This window comes from Pseudophryne corroboree, chromosome 11 (assembly GCF_028390025.1).
Source record: "Pseudophryne corroboree isolate aPseCor3 chromosome 11, aPseCor3.hap2, whole genome shotgun sequence".
NCBI classification, from domain to species: Eukaryota; Metazoa; Chordata; class Amphibia; order Anura; family Myobatrachidae; genus Pseudophryne; species Pseudophryne corroboree.
In genome coordinates, this window is record NC_086454.1 from 179,316,307 (window position 1) to 179,332,174 (window position 15,868).

The 15,868-nt window shown below is 35.6% G+C and overlaps 12 non-coding genes across 12 annotated transcripts; all 12 read right to left on the reverse strand.

Annotated features, from left to right (window-relative positions):
- Positions 1-1,017: 1,017 nt before the first annotated feature.
- TRNAS-UGA (transfer RNA serine (anticodon UGA)) lies at positions 1,018-1,099 on the reverse strand. The gene has a single exon. It is a non-coding gene; the product is annotated as a tRNA-Ser (tRNA).
- Positions 1,100-2,178: 1,079 nt separating this feature from the next.
- On the reverse strand, positions 2,179-2,260 carry TRNAS-UGA (transfer RNA serine (anticodon UGA)). Its single transcript has one exon. It is a non-coding gene; the product is annotated as a tRNA-Ser (tRNA).
- A 1,080-nt stretch (positions 2,261-3,340) lies between these two features.
- TRNAS-UGA (transfer RNA serine (anticodon UGA)) lies at positions 3,341-3,422 on the reverse strand. Its single transcript has one exon. It is a non-coding gene; the product is annotated as a tRNA-Ser (tRNA).
- Positions 3,423-4,502: 1,080 nt separating this feature from the next.
- TRNAS-UGA (transfer RNA serine (anticodon UGA)) lies at positions 4,503-4,584 on the reverse strand. The gene has a single exon. It is a non-coding gene; the product is annotated as a tRNA-Ser (tRNA).
- Positions 4,585-5,664: 1,080 nt separating this feature from the next.
- Positions 5,665-5,746, reverse strand: TRNAS-UGA (transfer RNA serine (anticodon UGA)). The gene has a single exon. It is a non-coding gene; the product is annotated as a tRNA-Ser (tRNA).
- Positions 5,747-6,826: 1,080 nt separating this feature from the next.
- TRNAS-UGA (transfer RNA serine (anticodon UGA)) lies at positions 6,827-6,908 on the reverse strand. Its single transcript has one exon. It is a non-coding gene; the product is annotated as a tRNA-Ser (tRNA).
- Positions 6,909-7,988: 1,080 nt separating this feature from the next.
- TRNAS-UGA (transfer RNA serine (anticodon UGA)) lies at positions 7,989-8,070 on the reverse strand. Its single transcript has one exon. It is a non-coding gene; the product is annotated as a tRNA-Ser (tRNA).
- A 1,080-nt stretch (positions 8,071-9,150) lies between these two features.
- On the reverse strand, positions 9,151-9,232 carry TRNAS-UGA (transfer RNA serine (anticodon UGA)). The gene has a single exon. It is a non-coding gene; the product is annotated as a tRNA-Ser (tRNA).
- Positions 9,233-10,312: 1,080 nt separating this feature from the next.
- Positions 10,313-10,394, reverse strand: TRNAS-UGA (transfer RNA serine (anticodon UGA)). Its single transcript has one exon. It is a non-coding gene; the product is annotated as a tRNA-Ser (tRNA).
- A 2,242-nt stretch (positions 10,395-12,636) lies between these two features.
- TRNAS-UGA (transfer RNA serine (anticodon UGA)) lies at positions 12,637-12,718 on the reverse strand. The gene has a single exon. It is a non-coding gene; the product is annotated as a tRNA-Ser (tRNA).
- A 1,080-nt stretch (positions 12,719-13,798) lies between these two features.
- TRNAS-UGA (transfer RNA serine (anticodon UGA)) lies at positions 13,799-13,880 on the reverse strand. Its single transcript has one exon. It is a non-coding gene; the product is annotated as a tRNA-Ser (tRNA).
- Positions 13,881-14,959: 1,079 nt separating this feature from the next.
- Positions 14,960-15,041, reverse strand: TRNAS-UGA (transfer RNA serine (anticodon UGA)). The gene has a single exon. It is a non-coding gene; the product is annotated as a tRNA-Ser (tRNA).
- Between the last annotated feature and the right edge of the window lie 827 nt (positions 15,042-15,868).

Below are 15,868 nucleotides of genomic sequence, written 5' to 3' on the forward strand. Positions count from 1 at the left end.
GATACATTTTATTTTAATTTGCTTCAATATTAATATGTAAACTTTGTGAAATATAATAGCTAGTATAGTTTAATGTCAAATATAGGTGTCAAGGACTTTTGATCTTGTACTAAATTAATTAGAAATTAGAGCCTTTAACATCACACCATGCCAACACTAGTGCTCATGAACTGTATTGTACAGTTTACGGACATTTTATCAAATAATAATCATTTAAAATATATTAGGTTTTTCATTGGTCTATTCCACAGGTTCTCAAACTCGGTTCTCAGAACCCCACACAGTGCATGTTTTGCAGGTCTCCTCGCAGAACCACAAGTAAATAATTAGCTCCACAAGTGGACTTTTTAAAATGTGTCAGTGAGTAATTAATACACCTATGCACCTGCTGGGTTACCTGCAAAACATACACTGTGTGGGGTCCTGAGGACTGAGTTTGAGAACTTATGGTCTATTCCTTAATAAAGTTTGGAATTATAGCAACTGACACTGCACAATTAATAGTTTGTTGATTACCAGACATTATTTCTTACCTTTCATTACATCTCTACAGCTGTAAGTCCAGATAGACAGAATCTGCATGCATAAGTTGCCACTGGGAAACATTTATACAAGGTCACAAGCATGTACATAGAATGCAGGAAGACACTGTCTGAGATTATATGGTTTAAAAAGAAGTCCATTGTAAAACAGGATATATATGTAGGTGAGCTAAGCTGAGATTGAGAACTCAATTCTTAAACATAACATGCTTTGATTCTCTTCATCTTGAATGCATTTCGTTTTTAAACCAGTTTGAAAAGCAAATGGATTTCGAGTCCATCACCTTAACCACTCGGCCACAACTACCTTAATGTTGTTTCACTGACAAGCTGTGTACAAAATCAATGTTTTCCTTTTTTGGTAGCTTCTACAGTAAGTTATACTTTGGGAAATGTAAAAGCTACTTTAGTTTCATGGAAAATAAAGTTATCAAGGACAAATGAGCTTAGCATTCTACATGCATAAAAAGCAGTACGTAGCTGGCAGGATTTGAACCTGCGCGGGGAAACCCCAATGGATTTCAAGTCCATCGCCTTAACCACTCGGCCACAACTACCTGACCTCAATTGGATGGTGCTACTTGGAAATCAAAACATTTTTCCTGTTGGCAGAAATATCTGATACATTTTATTTTAATTTGCTTCAATATTAATATGTAAACTTTGTGAAATATAATAGCTAGTATAGTTTAATGTCAAATATAGGTGTCAAGGACTTTTGATCTTGTACTAAATTAATTAGAAATCAGAGCCTTTAACATCACACCATGCCAACACTAGTGCTCATGAACTGTATTGTACATTTTACGGACATTTTATCAAATAATAATAATTTAAAATATATTAGGTTTTTCATTGGTCTATTCCACAGGTTCTCAAACTCGGTTCTCAGAACCCCACACAGTGCATGTTTTGCAGGTCTCCTCGCAGAACCACAAGTAAATAATTAGCTCCACAAGTGGACTTTTTAAAATGTGTCAGTGAGTAATTAATACACCTATGCACCTGCTGGGTTACCTGCAAAACATACACTGTGTGGGGTCCTGAGGACTGAGTTTGAGAACTTATGATCTATTCCTTAATAAAGTTTGGAATTATAACAACTGACACTGCACAATTAATAGTTTGTTGATTACCAGACATTATTTCTTACCTTTCATTACATCTCTACAGCTGTAAGTCCAGATAGAAAGAATCTGCATGCATAAGTTGCCACTGGGAAACATTTATACAAGGTCACAAGCATGTACATAGAATGCAGGAAGACACTGTCTGAGATTATATGGTTTAAAAAGAAGTCCATTGTAAAACAGGATATATATGTAGGTGAGCTAAGCTGAGATTGAGAACTCAATTCTTAAACATAACATGCTTTGATTCTCTTCATCTTGAATGCATTTCGTTTTTAAACCAGCTTGAAAAGCAAATGGATTTCGAGTCCATCACCTTAACCACTCGGCCACAACTACCTTAATGTTGTTTCACTGACAAGCTGTGTACAAAATCAATGTTTTCCTTTTTTGGTAGCTTTTACAGTAAGTTATACTTTGGGAATGTAAAAGCTGCTTTAGTTTCATGGAAAATAAAGTTATCAAGGACAAATGAGCTTAGCTTTCTACATGCATAAAAAGCAGTACGTAGCTGGCAGGATTTGAACCTGCGCGGGGAAACCCCAATGGATTTCAAGTCCATCGCCTTAACCACTCGGCCACAACTACCTGACCTCAATTGGATGGTGCTACTTGGAAATCAAAACATTTTTCCTTTTGGCAGAAATATCTGATACATTTTATTTTAATTTGCTTCAATATTAATATGTAAACTTTGTGAAATATAATAGCTAGTATAGTTTAATGTCAAATATAGGTGTCAAGGACTTTTGATCTTGTACTAAATGAATTAGAAATCAGAGCCTTTAACATCACACCATGCCAACACTAGTGCTCATGAACTGTATTGTACAGTTTACGGACATTTTATCAAATAATAATCATTTAAAATATATTAGGTTTTTCATTGGTCTATTCCACAGGTTCTCAAACTCGGTTCTCAGAACCCCACACAGTGCATGTTTTGCAGGTCTCCTCGCAGAACCACAAGTAAATAATTAGCTCCACAAGTGGACTTTTTAAAATGTGTCAGTGAGTAATTAATACACCTATGCACCTGCTGGGTTACCTGCAAAACATACACTGTGTGGGGTCCTGAGGACTGAGTTTGAGAACTTATGGTCTATTCCTTAATAAAGTTTGGAATTATAACAACTGACACTGCACAATTAATAGTTTGTTGATTACCAGACATTATTTCTTACCTTTCATTACATCTCTACAGCTGTAAGTCCAGATAGAAAGAATCTGCATGCATAAGTTGCCACTGGGAAACATTTATACAAGGTCACAAGCATGTACATAGAATGCAGGAAGACACTGTCTGAGATTATATGGTTTAAAAAGAAGTCCATTGTAAAACAGGATATATATGTAGGTGAGCTAAGCTGAGATTGAGAACTCAATTCTTAAACATAACATGCTTTGATTCTCTTCATCTTGAATGCATTTCGTTTTTAAACCAGTTTGAAAAGCAAATGGATTTCGAGTCCATCACCTTAACCACTCGGCCACAACTACCTTAATGTTGTTTCACTGACAAGCTGTGTACAAAATCAATGTTTTCCTTTTTTGGTAGCTTCTACAGTAAGTTATACTTTGGGAAATGTAAAAGCTACTTTAGTTTCATGGAAAATAAAGTTATCAAGGACAAATGAGCTTAGCTTTCTACATGCATAAAAAGCAGTATGTAGCTGGCAGGATTTGAACCTGCGCGGGAAAACCCCAATGGATTTCAAGTCCATCACCTTAACCACTCGGCCACAACTACCTGACCTCAATTGAATGGTGCTACGTGGAAATCAAAACATTTTTCCTGTTGGCAGAAATATCTGATACATTTTATTTTAATTTGCTTCAATATTAATATGTAAACTTTGTGAAATATAATAGCTAGTATAGTTTAATATTAAATATAGGTTTCACGGACTTTTGATCTTGTACTAAATTAATTAGAAATCAGAGCCTTTAACATCACACCATGCCAACACTAGTGCTCATGAAATGTATTGTACATTTTACGGACATTTTATCAAATAATAATCATTTAAAATATATTAGGTTTTTCATTGGTCTATTCCACAGGTTCTCAAACTCGGTTCTCAGAACCCCACACAGTGCATGTTTTGCAGGTCTCCTCGCAGAACCACAAGTAAATAATTAGCTCCACAAGTGGACTTTTTAAAATGTGTCAGTGAGTAATTAATACACCTATGCACCTGCTGGGTTACCTGCAAAACATACACTGTGTGGGGTCCTGAGGACTGAGTTTGAGAACTTATGGTCTATTCCTTAATAAAGTTTGGAATTATAACAACTGACACTGCACAATTAATAGTTTGTTGATTACCAGACATTATTTCTTACCTTTCATTACATCTCTACAGCTGAAAATCCAGATAGAAAGAATCTGCATGCATAAGTTGCCACTGGGAAACATTTATACAAGGTCACAAGCATGTACATAGAATGCAGGAAGACACTGTCTGAGATTATATGGTTTAAAAAGAAGTCCATTGTAAAACAGGATATATATGTAGGTGAGCTAAGCTGAGATTGAGAACTCAATTCTTAAACACAACATGCTTTGATTCTCTTCATCTTGAATGCATTTAGTTTTTAAACCAGCTTGAAAAGCAAATGGATTTCGAGTCCATCACCTTAACCACTCGGCCACAACTACCTTAATGTTGTTTCACTGACAAGCTGTGTGCAAAATCAATGTTTTCCTTTTTTGGTAGCTTTTACAGTAAGTTATACTTTGGGAAATGTAAAAGCTACTTTAGTTTCATGGAAAATAAAGTTATCAAGGACAAATGAGCTTAGCTTTCTACATGCATAAAAAGCAGTACGTAGCTGGGAGGATTTGAACCAGCGCGGGGAAACACCAATGGATTTCAAGTCCATCACCTTAACCACTCGGCCACAACTACCTGACCTCAATTGGATGGTGCTACTTGGAAATCAAAACATTTTTCCTGTTGGCAGAAATATCTGATACATTTTATTTTAATTTGCTTCAATATTAATATGTAAACTTTGTGAAATATAATAGCTAGTATAGTTTAATATCAAATATAGGTGTCAAGGACTTTTGATCTTGTACTAAATTAATTAGAAATCAGAGCCTTTAACATCACACCATGCCAACACTAGTGCTCATGAACTGTATTGTACATTTTACGGACATTTTATCAAATAATAATCATTTAAAATATATTAGGTTTTTCCTTGGTCTATTCCACAGGTTCTCAAACTCGGTTCTCAGAACCCCACACAGTGCATGTTTTGCAGGTCTCCTCGCAGAGCCACAAGTAAATAATTAGCTCCACAAGTGGACTTTTTAAAATGTGTCAGTGAGTAATTAATACACCTATGCACCTGCTGGGTTACCTGCAAAACATACACTGTGTGGGGTCCTGAGGACTGAGTTTGAGAACTTATGGTCTATTCCTTAATAAAGTTTGGAATTATAACAACTGACACTGCACAATTAATAGTTTGTTGATTACCAGACATTATTTCTTACCTTTCATTACATCTCTACAGCTGTAAATCCAGATAGAAAGAATCTGCATGCATAAGTTGCCACTGGGAAACATTTATACAAGGTCACAAGCATGTACATAAAATGCAGGAAGACTCTGTCTGAGATTATATGGTTTAAAAAGAAGTCCATTGTAAAACAGGATATATATGTAGGTGAGCTAAGCTGAGATTGAGAACTCAATTCTTAAACATAACATGCTTTGATTCTCTTCATATTGAATGCATTTCGTTTTTAAACCAGCTTGAAAAGCAAATGGATTTCGAGTCCATCACCTTAACCACTCGGCCACAACTACCTTAATGTTGTTTCACTGACAAGCTGTGTGCAAAATCAATGTTTTCCTTTTTTGGTAGCTTTTACAGTAAGTTATACTTTGGGAAATGTAAAAGCTACTTTAGTTTCATGGAAAATAAAGTTATCAAGGACAAATGAGCTTAGCTTTCTACATGCATAAAAAGCAGTACGTAGCTGGCAGGATTTGAACCTGCGCGGGGAAACCCCAATGGATTTCAAGTCCATCGCCTTAACCACTCGGCCACAACTACCTGACCTCAATTGGATGGTGCTACTTGGAAATCAAAACATTTTTCCTGTTGGCAGAAATATCTGATACATTTTATTTTAATTTGCTTCAATATTAATATGTAAACTTTGTGAAATATAATAGCTAGTATAGTTTAATGTCAAATATAGGTGTCAAGGACTTTTGATCTTGTACTAAATTAATTAGAAATTAGAGCCTTTAACATCACACCATGCCAACACTAGTGCTCATGAACTGTATTGTACAGTTTACGGACATTTTATCAAATAATAATCATTTAAAATATATTAGGTTTTTCATTGGTCTATTCCACAGGTTCTCAAACTCGGTTCTCAGAACCCCACACAGTGCATGTTTTGCAGGTCTCCTCGCAGAACCACAAGTAAATAATTAGCTCCACAAGTGGACTTTTTAAAATGTGTCAGTGAGTAATTAATACACCTATGCACCTGCTGGGTTACCTGCAAAACATACACTGTGTGGGGTCCTGAGGACTGAGTTTGAGAACTTATGGTCTATTCCTTAATAAAGTTTGGAATTATAGCAACTGACACTGCACAATTAATAGTTTGTTGATTACCAGACATTATTTCTTACCTTTCATTACATCTCTACAGCTGTAAGTCCAGATAGACAGAATCTGCATGCATAAGTTGCCACTGGGAAACATTTATACAAGGTCACAAGCATGTACATAGAATGCAGGAAGACACTGTCTGAGATTATATGGTTTAAAAAGAAGTCCATTGTAAAACAGGATATATATGTAGGTGAGCTAAGCTGAGATTGAGAACTCAATTCTTAAACATAACATGCTTTGATTCTCTTCATCTTGAATGCATTTCGTTTTTAAACCAGTTTGAAAAGCAAATGGATTTCGAGTCCATCACCTTAACCACTCGGCCACAACTACCTTAATGTTGTTTCACTGACAAGCTGTGTACAAAATCAATGTTTTCCTTTTTTGGTAGCTTCTACAGTAAGTTATACTTTGGGAAATGTAAAAGCTACTTTAGTTTCATGGAAAATAAAGTTATCAAGGACAAATGAGCTTAGCTTTCTACATGCATAAAAAGCAGTACGTAGCTGGCAGGATTTGAACCAGCGCGGGGAAACCCCAATGGATTTCAAGTCCATCACCTTAACCACTCGGCCACAACTACCTGACCTCAATTGGATGGTGCTACTTGGAAATCAAAACATTTTTCCTGTTGGCAGAAATATCTGATACATTTTATTTTAATTTGCTTCAATATTAATATGTAAACTTTGTGAAATATAATAGCTAGTATAGTTTAATATCAAATATAGGTGTCAAGGACTTTTGATCTTGTACTAAGTTAATTAGAAATCAGAGCCTTTAACATCACACCATGCCAACACTAGTGCTCATGAACTGTATTGTACATTTTACGGACATTTTATCAAATAATAATCATTTAAAATATATTAGGTTTTTCATTGGTCTATTCCACAGGTTCTCAAACTCGGTTCTCAGAACCCCACACAGTGCATGTTTTGCAGGTCTCCTCGCAGAACCACAAGTAAATAATTAGCTCCACAAGTGGACTTTTTAAAATGTGTCAGTGAGTAATTAATACACCTATGCACCTGCTGGGTTACCTGCAAAACATACACTGTGTGGGGTCCTGAGGACTGAGTTTGAGAACTTATGGTCTATTCCTTAATAAAGTTTGGAATTATAACAACTGACACTGCACAATTAATAGTTTGTTGATCACCAGACATTATTTCTTACATTTCATTACATCTCTACAGCTGTAAATCCAGATAGAAAGAATCTGCATGCATAAGTTGCCACTGGGAAACATTTATACAAGGTCACAAGCATGTACATAGAATGCAGGAAGACTCTGTCTGAGATTATATGGTTTAAAAAGAAGTCCATTGTAAAACAGGATATATATGTAGGTGAGCTAAGCTGAGATTGAGAACTCAATTCTTAAACATAACATGCTTTGATTCTCTTCATCTTGAATGCATTTCGTTTTTAAACCAGCTTGAAAAGCAAATGGATTTCGAGTCCATCACCTTAACCACTCGGCCACAACTACCTTAATGTTGTTTCACTGACAAGCTGTGTGCAAAATCAATGTTTTACTTTTTTGGTAGCTTTTACAGTAAGTTATACTTTGGGAAATGTAAAAGCTACTTTAGTTTCATGGAAAATAAAGTTATCAAGGACAAATGAGCTTAGCTTTCTACATGCATAAAAAGCAGTACGTAGCTGGGAGGATTTGAACCAGCGCGGGGAAACCCCAATGGATTTCAAGTCCATCACCTTAACCACTCGGCCACAACTACCTGACCTCAATTGGATGGTGCTACTTGGAAATCAAAACATTTTTCCTGTTGGCAGAAATATCTGATACATTTTATTTTAATTTGCTTCAATATTAATATGTAAACTTTGTGAAATATAATAGCTAGTATAGTTTAATATCAAATATAGGTGTCAAGGACTTTTGATCTTGTACTAAATTAATTAGAAATCAGAGCCTTTAACATCACACCATGCCAACACTAGTGCTCATGAACTGTATTGTACATTTTACGGACATTTTATCAAATAATAATCATTTAAAATATATTAGGTTTTTCCTTGGTCTATTCCACAGGTTCTCAAACTCGGTTCTCAGAACCCCACACAGTGCATGTTTTGCAGGTCTCCTCGCAGAGCCACAAGTAAATAATTAGCTCCACAAGTGGACTTTTTAAAATGTGTCAGTGAGTAATTAATACACCTATGCACCTGCTGGGTTACCTGCAAAACATACACTGTGTGGGGTCCTGAGGACTGAGTTTGAGAACTTATGGTCTATTCCTTAATAAAGTTTGGAATTATAACAACTGACACTGCACAATTAATAGTTTGTTGATTACCAGACATTATTTCTTACCTTTCATTACATCTCTACAGCTGTAAATCCAGATAGAAAGAATCTGCATGCATAAGTTGCCACTGGGAAACATTTATACAAGGTCACAAGCATGTACATAAAATGCAGGAAGACTCTGTCTGAGATTATATGGTTTAAAAAGAAGTCCATTGTAAAACAGGATATATATGTAGGTGAGCTAAGCTGAGATTGAGAACTCAATTCTTAAACATAACATGCTTTGATTCTCTTCATATTGAATGCATTTCGTTTTTAAACCAGCTTGAAAAGCAAATGGATTTCGAGTCCATCACCTTAACCACTCGGCCACAACTACCTTAATGTTGTTTCACTGACAAGCTGTGTGCAAAATCAATGTTTTCCTTTTTTGGTAGCTTTTACAGTAAGTTATACTTTGGGAAATGTAAAAGCTACTTTAGTTTCATGGAAAATAAAGTTATCAAGGACAAATGAGCTTAGCTTTCTACATGCATAAAAAGCAGTACGTAGCTGGCAGGATTTGAACCTGCGCGGGGAAACCCCAATGGATTTCAAGTCCATCGCCTTAACCACTCGGCCACAACTACCTGACCTCAATTGGATGGTGCTACTTGGAAATCAAAACATTTTTCCTGTTGGCAGAAATATCTGATACATTTTATTTTAATTTGCTTCAATATTAATATGTAAACTTTGTGAAATATAATAGCTAGTATAGTTTAATGTCAAATATAGGTGTCAAGGACTTTTGATCTTGTACTAAATTAATTAGAAATTAGAGCCTTTAACATCACACCATGCCAACACTAGTGCTCATGAACTGTATTGTACAGTTTACGGACATTTTATCAAATAATAATCATTTAAAATATATTAGGTTTTTCATTGGTCTATTCCACAGGTTCTCAAACTCGGTTCTCAGAACCCCACACAGTGCATGTTTTGCAGGTCTCCTCGCAGAACCACAAGTAAATAATTAGCTCCACAAGTGGACTTTTTAAAATGTGTCAGTGAGTAATTAATACACCTATGCACCTGCTGGGTTACCTGCAAAACATACACTGTGTGGGGTCCTGAGGACTGAGTTTGAGAACTTATGGTCTATTCCTTAATAAAGTTTGGAATTATAGCAACTGACACTGCACAATTAATAGTTTGTTGATTACCAGACATTATTTCTTACCTTTCATTACATCTCTACAGCTGTAAGTCCAGATAGACAGAATCTGCATGAATAAGTTGCCACTGGGAAACATTTATACAAGGTCACAAGCATGTACATAGAATGCAGGAAGACACTGTCTGAGATTATATGGTTTAAAAAGAAGTCCATTGTAAAACAGGATATATATGTAGGTGAGCTAAGCTGAGATTGAGAACTCAATTCTTAAACATAACATGCTTTGATTCTCTTCATCTTGAATGCATTTCGTTTTTAAACCAGTTTGAAAAGCAAATGGATTTCGAGTCCATCACCTTAACCACTCGGCCACAACTACCTTAATGTTGTTTCACTGACAAGCTGTGTACAAAATCAATGTTTTCCTTTTTTGGTAGCTTCTACAGTAAGTTATACTTTGGGAAATGTAAAAGCTACTTTAGTTTCATGGAAAATAAAGTTATCAAGGACAAATGAGCTTAGCTTTCTACATGCATAAAAAGCAGTACGTAGCTGGCAGGATTTGAACCAGCGCGGGGAAACCCCAATGGATTTCAAGTCCATCACCTTAACCACTCGGCCACAACTACCTGACCTCAATTGGATGGTGCTACTTGGAAATCAAAACATTTTTCCTGTTGGCAGAAATATCTGATACATTTTATTTTAATTTGCTTCAATATTAATATGTAAACTTTGTGAAATATAATAGCTAGTATAGTTTAATATCAAATATAGGTGTCAAGGACTTTTGATCTTGTACTAAGTTAATTAGAAATCAGAGCCTTTAACATCACACCATGCCAACACTAGTGCTCATGAACTGTATTGTACATTTTACGGACATTTTATCAAATAATAATCATTTAAAATATATTAGGTTTTTCATTGGTCTATTCCACAGGTTCTCAAACTCGGTTCTCAGAACCCCACACAGTGCATGTTTTGCAGGTCTCCTCGCAGAACCACAAGTAAATAATTAGCTCCACAAGTGGACTTTTTAAAATGTGTCAGTGAGTAATTAATACACCTATGCACCTGCTGGGTTACCTGCAAAACATACACTGTGTGGGGTCCTGAGGACTGAGTTTGAGAACTTATGGTCTATTCCTTAATAAAGTTTGGAATTATAACAACTGATACTGCACAATTAATAGTTTGTTGATTACCAGACATTATTTCTTACCTTTCATTACATCTTTACAGCTGTAAGTCCAGATAGAAAGAATCTGCATGCATAAGTTGCCACTGGGAAACATTTATACAAGGTCACAAGCATGTACATAGAATGCAGGAAGACACTGTCTGAGATTATATGGTTTAAAAAGAAGTCCATTGTAAAACAGGATATATATGTAGGTGAGCTAAGCTGAGATTGAGAACTCAATTCTTAAACATAACATGCTTTGATTCTCTTCATCTTGAATGCATTTAGTTTTTAAACCAGCTTGAAAAGCAAATGGATTTCGAGTCCATCACCTTAACCACTCGGCCACAACTACCTTAATGTTGTTTCACTGACAAGCTGTGTGCAAAATCAATGTTTTCCTTTTTTGGTAGCTTTTACAGTAAGTTATACTTTGGGAAATGTAAAAGCTACTTTAGTTTCATGGAAAATAAAGTTATCAAGGACAAATGAGCTTAGCTTTCTACATGCATAAAAAGCAGTACGTAGCTGGCAGGATTTGAACCTGCGCGGGAAAACCCCAATGGATTTGAAGTCCATCGGCTTAACCACTCGGCCACAACTACCTGACCTCAATTGGATGGTGCTACTTGGAAATCAAAACATTTTTCCTGTTGGCAGAAATATCTGATACATTTTATTTTAATTTGCTTCAATATTAATATGTAAACTTTGTGAAATATAATAGCTAGTATAGTTTAATGTCAAATATAGGTGTCAAGGACTTTTGATCTTGTACTAAATTAATTAGAAATCAGAGCCTTTAACATCACACCATGCCAACACTAGTGCTCATGAACTGTATTGTACATTTTACGGACATTTTATCAAATAATAATCATTTAAAATATATTAGGTTTTTCATTGGTCTATTCCACAGGTTCTCAAACTCCGTTCTCAGAACCCCACACAGTGCATGTTTTGCAGGTCTCCTCGCAGAACCACAAGTAAATAATTAGCTCCACAAGTGGACTTTTTAAAATGTGTCAGTGAGTAATTAATACACCTATGCACCTGCTGGGTTACCTGCAAAACATACACTGTGTGGGGTCCTGAGGACTGAGTTTGAGAATTTATGGTCTATTCCTTAATAAAGTTTGGAATTATAACAACTGACACTGCACAATTAATAGTTTGTTGATTACCAGACATTATTTCTTACCTTTCATTACATCTCTACAGCTGTAAGTCCAGATAGACAGAATCTGCATGCATAAGTTGCCACTGGGAAACATTTATACAAGGTCACAAGCATGTACATAGAATTCAGGAAGACACTGTCTGAGATTATATGGTTTAAAAAGAAGTCCATTGTAAAACAGGATATATATGTAGGTGAGCTAAGCTGAGATTGAGAACTCAATTCTTAAACATAACATGCTTTGATTCTCTTCATCTTGAATGCATTTCGTTTTTAAACCAGCTTGAAAAGCAAATGGATTTCGAGTCCATCACCTTAACCACTCGGCCACAACTACCTTAATGTTGTTTCACTGACAAGCTGTGTGCAAAATCAATGTTTTCCTTTTTTGGTAGCTTTTACAGTAAGTTATACTTTGGGAAATGTAAAAGCTACTTTAGTTTCATGGAAAATAAAGTTATCAAGGACAAATGAGCTTAGCTTTCTACATGCATAAAAAGCAGTACGTAGCTGGCAGGATTTGAACCTGCGCAGGGAAACACCAATGGATATCAAGTCCATCGCCTTAACCACTCGGCCACAACTACCTGACCTCAATTGGATGGTGCTACTTGGAAATCAAAACATTTTTCCTGGTGGCAGAAATATCTGATACATTTTATTTTAATTTGCTTCAATATTAATATGTAAACTTTGTGAAATATAATAGCTAGTATAGTTTAATATTAAATATAGGTGTCACGGACTTTTGATCTTGTACTAAATTAATTAGAAATCAGAGCCTTTAACATCACACCATGCCAACACTAGTGCTCATGAACTGTATTGTACATTTTACGGACATTTTATCAAATAATAATCATTTAAAATATATTAGGTTTTTCATTGGTCTATTCCACAGGTTCTCAAACTCGGTTCTCAGAACCCCACACAGTGCATGTTTTGCAGGTCTCCTCGCAGAACCACAAGTAAATAATTAGCTCCACAAGTGGACTTTTTAAAATGTGTCAGTGAGTAATTAATACACCTATGCACCTGCTGGGTTACCTGCAAAACATACACTGTGTGGGGTCCTGAGGACTGAGTTTGAGAACTTATGGTCTATTCCTTAATAAAGTTTAGAATTATAACAACTGACACTGCACAATTAATAGTTTGTTGATTACCAGACATTATTTCTTACCTTTCATTACATCTCTACAGCTGTAAGTCCAGTTAGAAAGAATCTGCATGCATAAGTTGCCACTGGGAAACATTTATACAAGGTCACAAGCATGTACATAGAATGCAGGAAGACACTGTCTGAGATTATATGGTTTAAAAAGAAGTCCATTGTAAAACAGGATATATATGTAGGTGAGCTAAGCTGAGATTGAGAACTCAATTCTTAAACATAACATGCTTTGATTCTCTTCATCTTGAATGCATTTCGTTTTTAAACCAGCTTGAAAAGCAAATGGATTTCGAGTCCATCACCTTAACCACTCGGCCACAACTACCTTAATGTTGTTTCACTGACAAGCTGTGTACAAAATCAATGTTTTCCTTTTTTGGTAGCTTTTACAGTAAGTTATACTTTGGGAAATGTAAAAGCTACTTTAGTTTCATGGAAAATAAAGTTATCAAGGACAAATGAGCTTAGCTTTCTACATGCATAAAAAGCAGTACGTAGCTGGCAGGATTTGAACCTGCGCGGGGAAACACCAATGGATTTCAAGTCCATCGCCTTAACCACTCGGCCACAACTACCTGACCTCAATTGGATGGTGCTACTTGGAAATCAAAACATTTTTCCTGTTGGCAGAAATATCTGATACATTTTATTTTAATTTGCTTCAATATTAATATGTAAACTTTGTGAAATATAATAGCTAGTATAGTTTAATATCAAATATAGGTGTCAAGGACTTTTGATCTTGTACTAAATTAATTAGAAATCAGAGCCTTTAACATCACACCATGCCAACACTAGTGCTCATGAACTGTATTGTACATTTTACGGACATTTTATCAAATAATAATCATTTAAAATATATTAGGTTTTTCATTGGTCTATTCCACAGGTTCTCAAACTCGGTTCTCAGAAACCCACACAGTGCATGTTTTGCAGGTCTCCTCGCATAACCACAAGTAAATAATTAGCTCCACAAGTGGACTTTTTAAAATGTGTCAGTGAGTAATTAATACACCTATGCACCTGCTGGGTTACCTGCAAAACATACACTGTGTGGGGTCCTAAAGACTGAGTTTGAGAACTTATGGTCTATTCCTTAATAAAGTTTGGAATTATAACAACTGACACTGCACAATTAATAGTTTGTTGATTACCAGACATTTTTTCTTACCTTTGATTACATCTCTACAGCTGTAAATCCAGATAGAAAGAATCTGCATGCACAAGTTGCCACTGGGAAACATTTAACAAGGTCACAAGCATGTACATAGAATGCAGGAAGACACTGTCTGAGATTATATGGTTTAAAAAGAAGTCCATTGTAAAACAGGATATATATGTAGGTGAGCTAAGCTGAGATTGAGAACTCAATTCTTAAACATAACATGCTTTGATTCTCTTCATCTTGAATGCATTTCGTTTTTAAACCAGCTTGAAAAGCAAATGGATTTCGAGTCCATCACCTTAACCACTCGGCCACAACTACCTTAATGTTGTTTCACTGACAAGCTGTGTGCAAAATCAATGTTTTCCTTTTTTGGTAGCTTTTACAGTAAGTTATACTTTGGGAAATGTAAAAGCTACTTTAGTTTCATGGAAAATAAAGTTATCAAGGACAAATGAGCTTAGCATTCTACATGCATAAAAAGCAGTACGTAGCTGGTAGGATTTGAACCTGCGCGGGAAAACCCCAATGGATTTCAAGTCCATCGCCTTAACCACTCGGCCACAACTACCTGACCTCAATTGGATGGTGCTACTTGGAAATCAAAACATTTTTCCTGTTGGCAGAAATATCTGATACATTTTATTTTAATTTGCTTCAATATTAATATGTAAACTTTGTGAAATATAATAGCTAGTATAGTTTAATGTCAAATATAGGTGTCAAGGACTTTTGATCTTGTACTAAATTAATTAGAAATCAGAGCCTTTAACATCACACCATGCCAACACTAGTGCTCATGAACTGTATTGTACATTTTACGGACATTTTATCAAATAATAATAATTTAAAATATATTAGGTTTTTCATTGGTCTATTCCACAGGTTCTCAAACTCGGTTCTCAGAACCCCACACAGTGCATGTTTTGCAGGTCTCCTCGCAGAACCACAAGTAAATAATTAGCTCCACAAGTGGACTTTTTAAAATGTGTCAGTGAGTAATTAATACACCTATGCACCTGCTGGGTTACCTGCAAAACATACACTGTGTGGGGTCCTGAGGACTGAGTTTGAGAACTTATGATCTATTCCTTAATAAAGTTTGGAATTATAACAACTGACACTGCACAATTAATAGTTTGTTGATTACCAGACATTATTTCTTACCTTTCATTACATCTCTACAGCTGTAAGTCCAGATAGAAAGAATCTGCATGCATAAGTTGCCACTGGGAAACATTTATACAAGGTCACAAGCATGTACATAGAATGCAGGAAGACACTGTCTGAGATTATATGGTTTAAAAAGAAGTCCATTGTAAAACAGGATATATATGTAGGTGAGCTAAGCTGAGATTGAGAACTCAATTCTTAAACATAACATGCTTTGATTCTCTT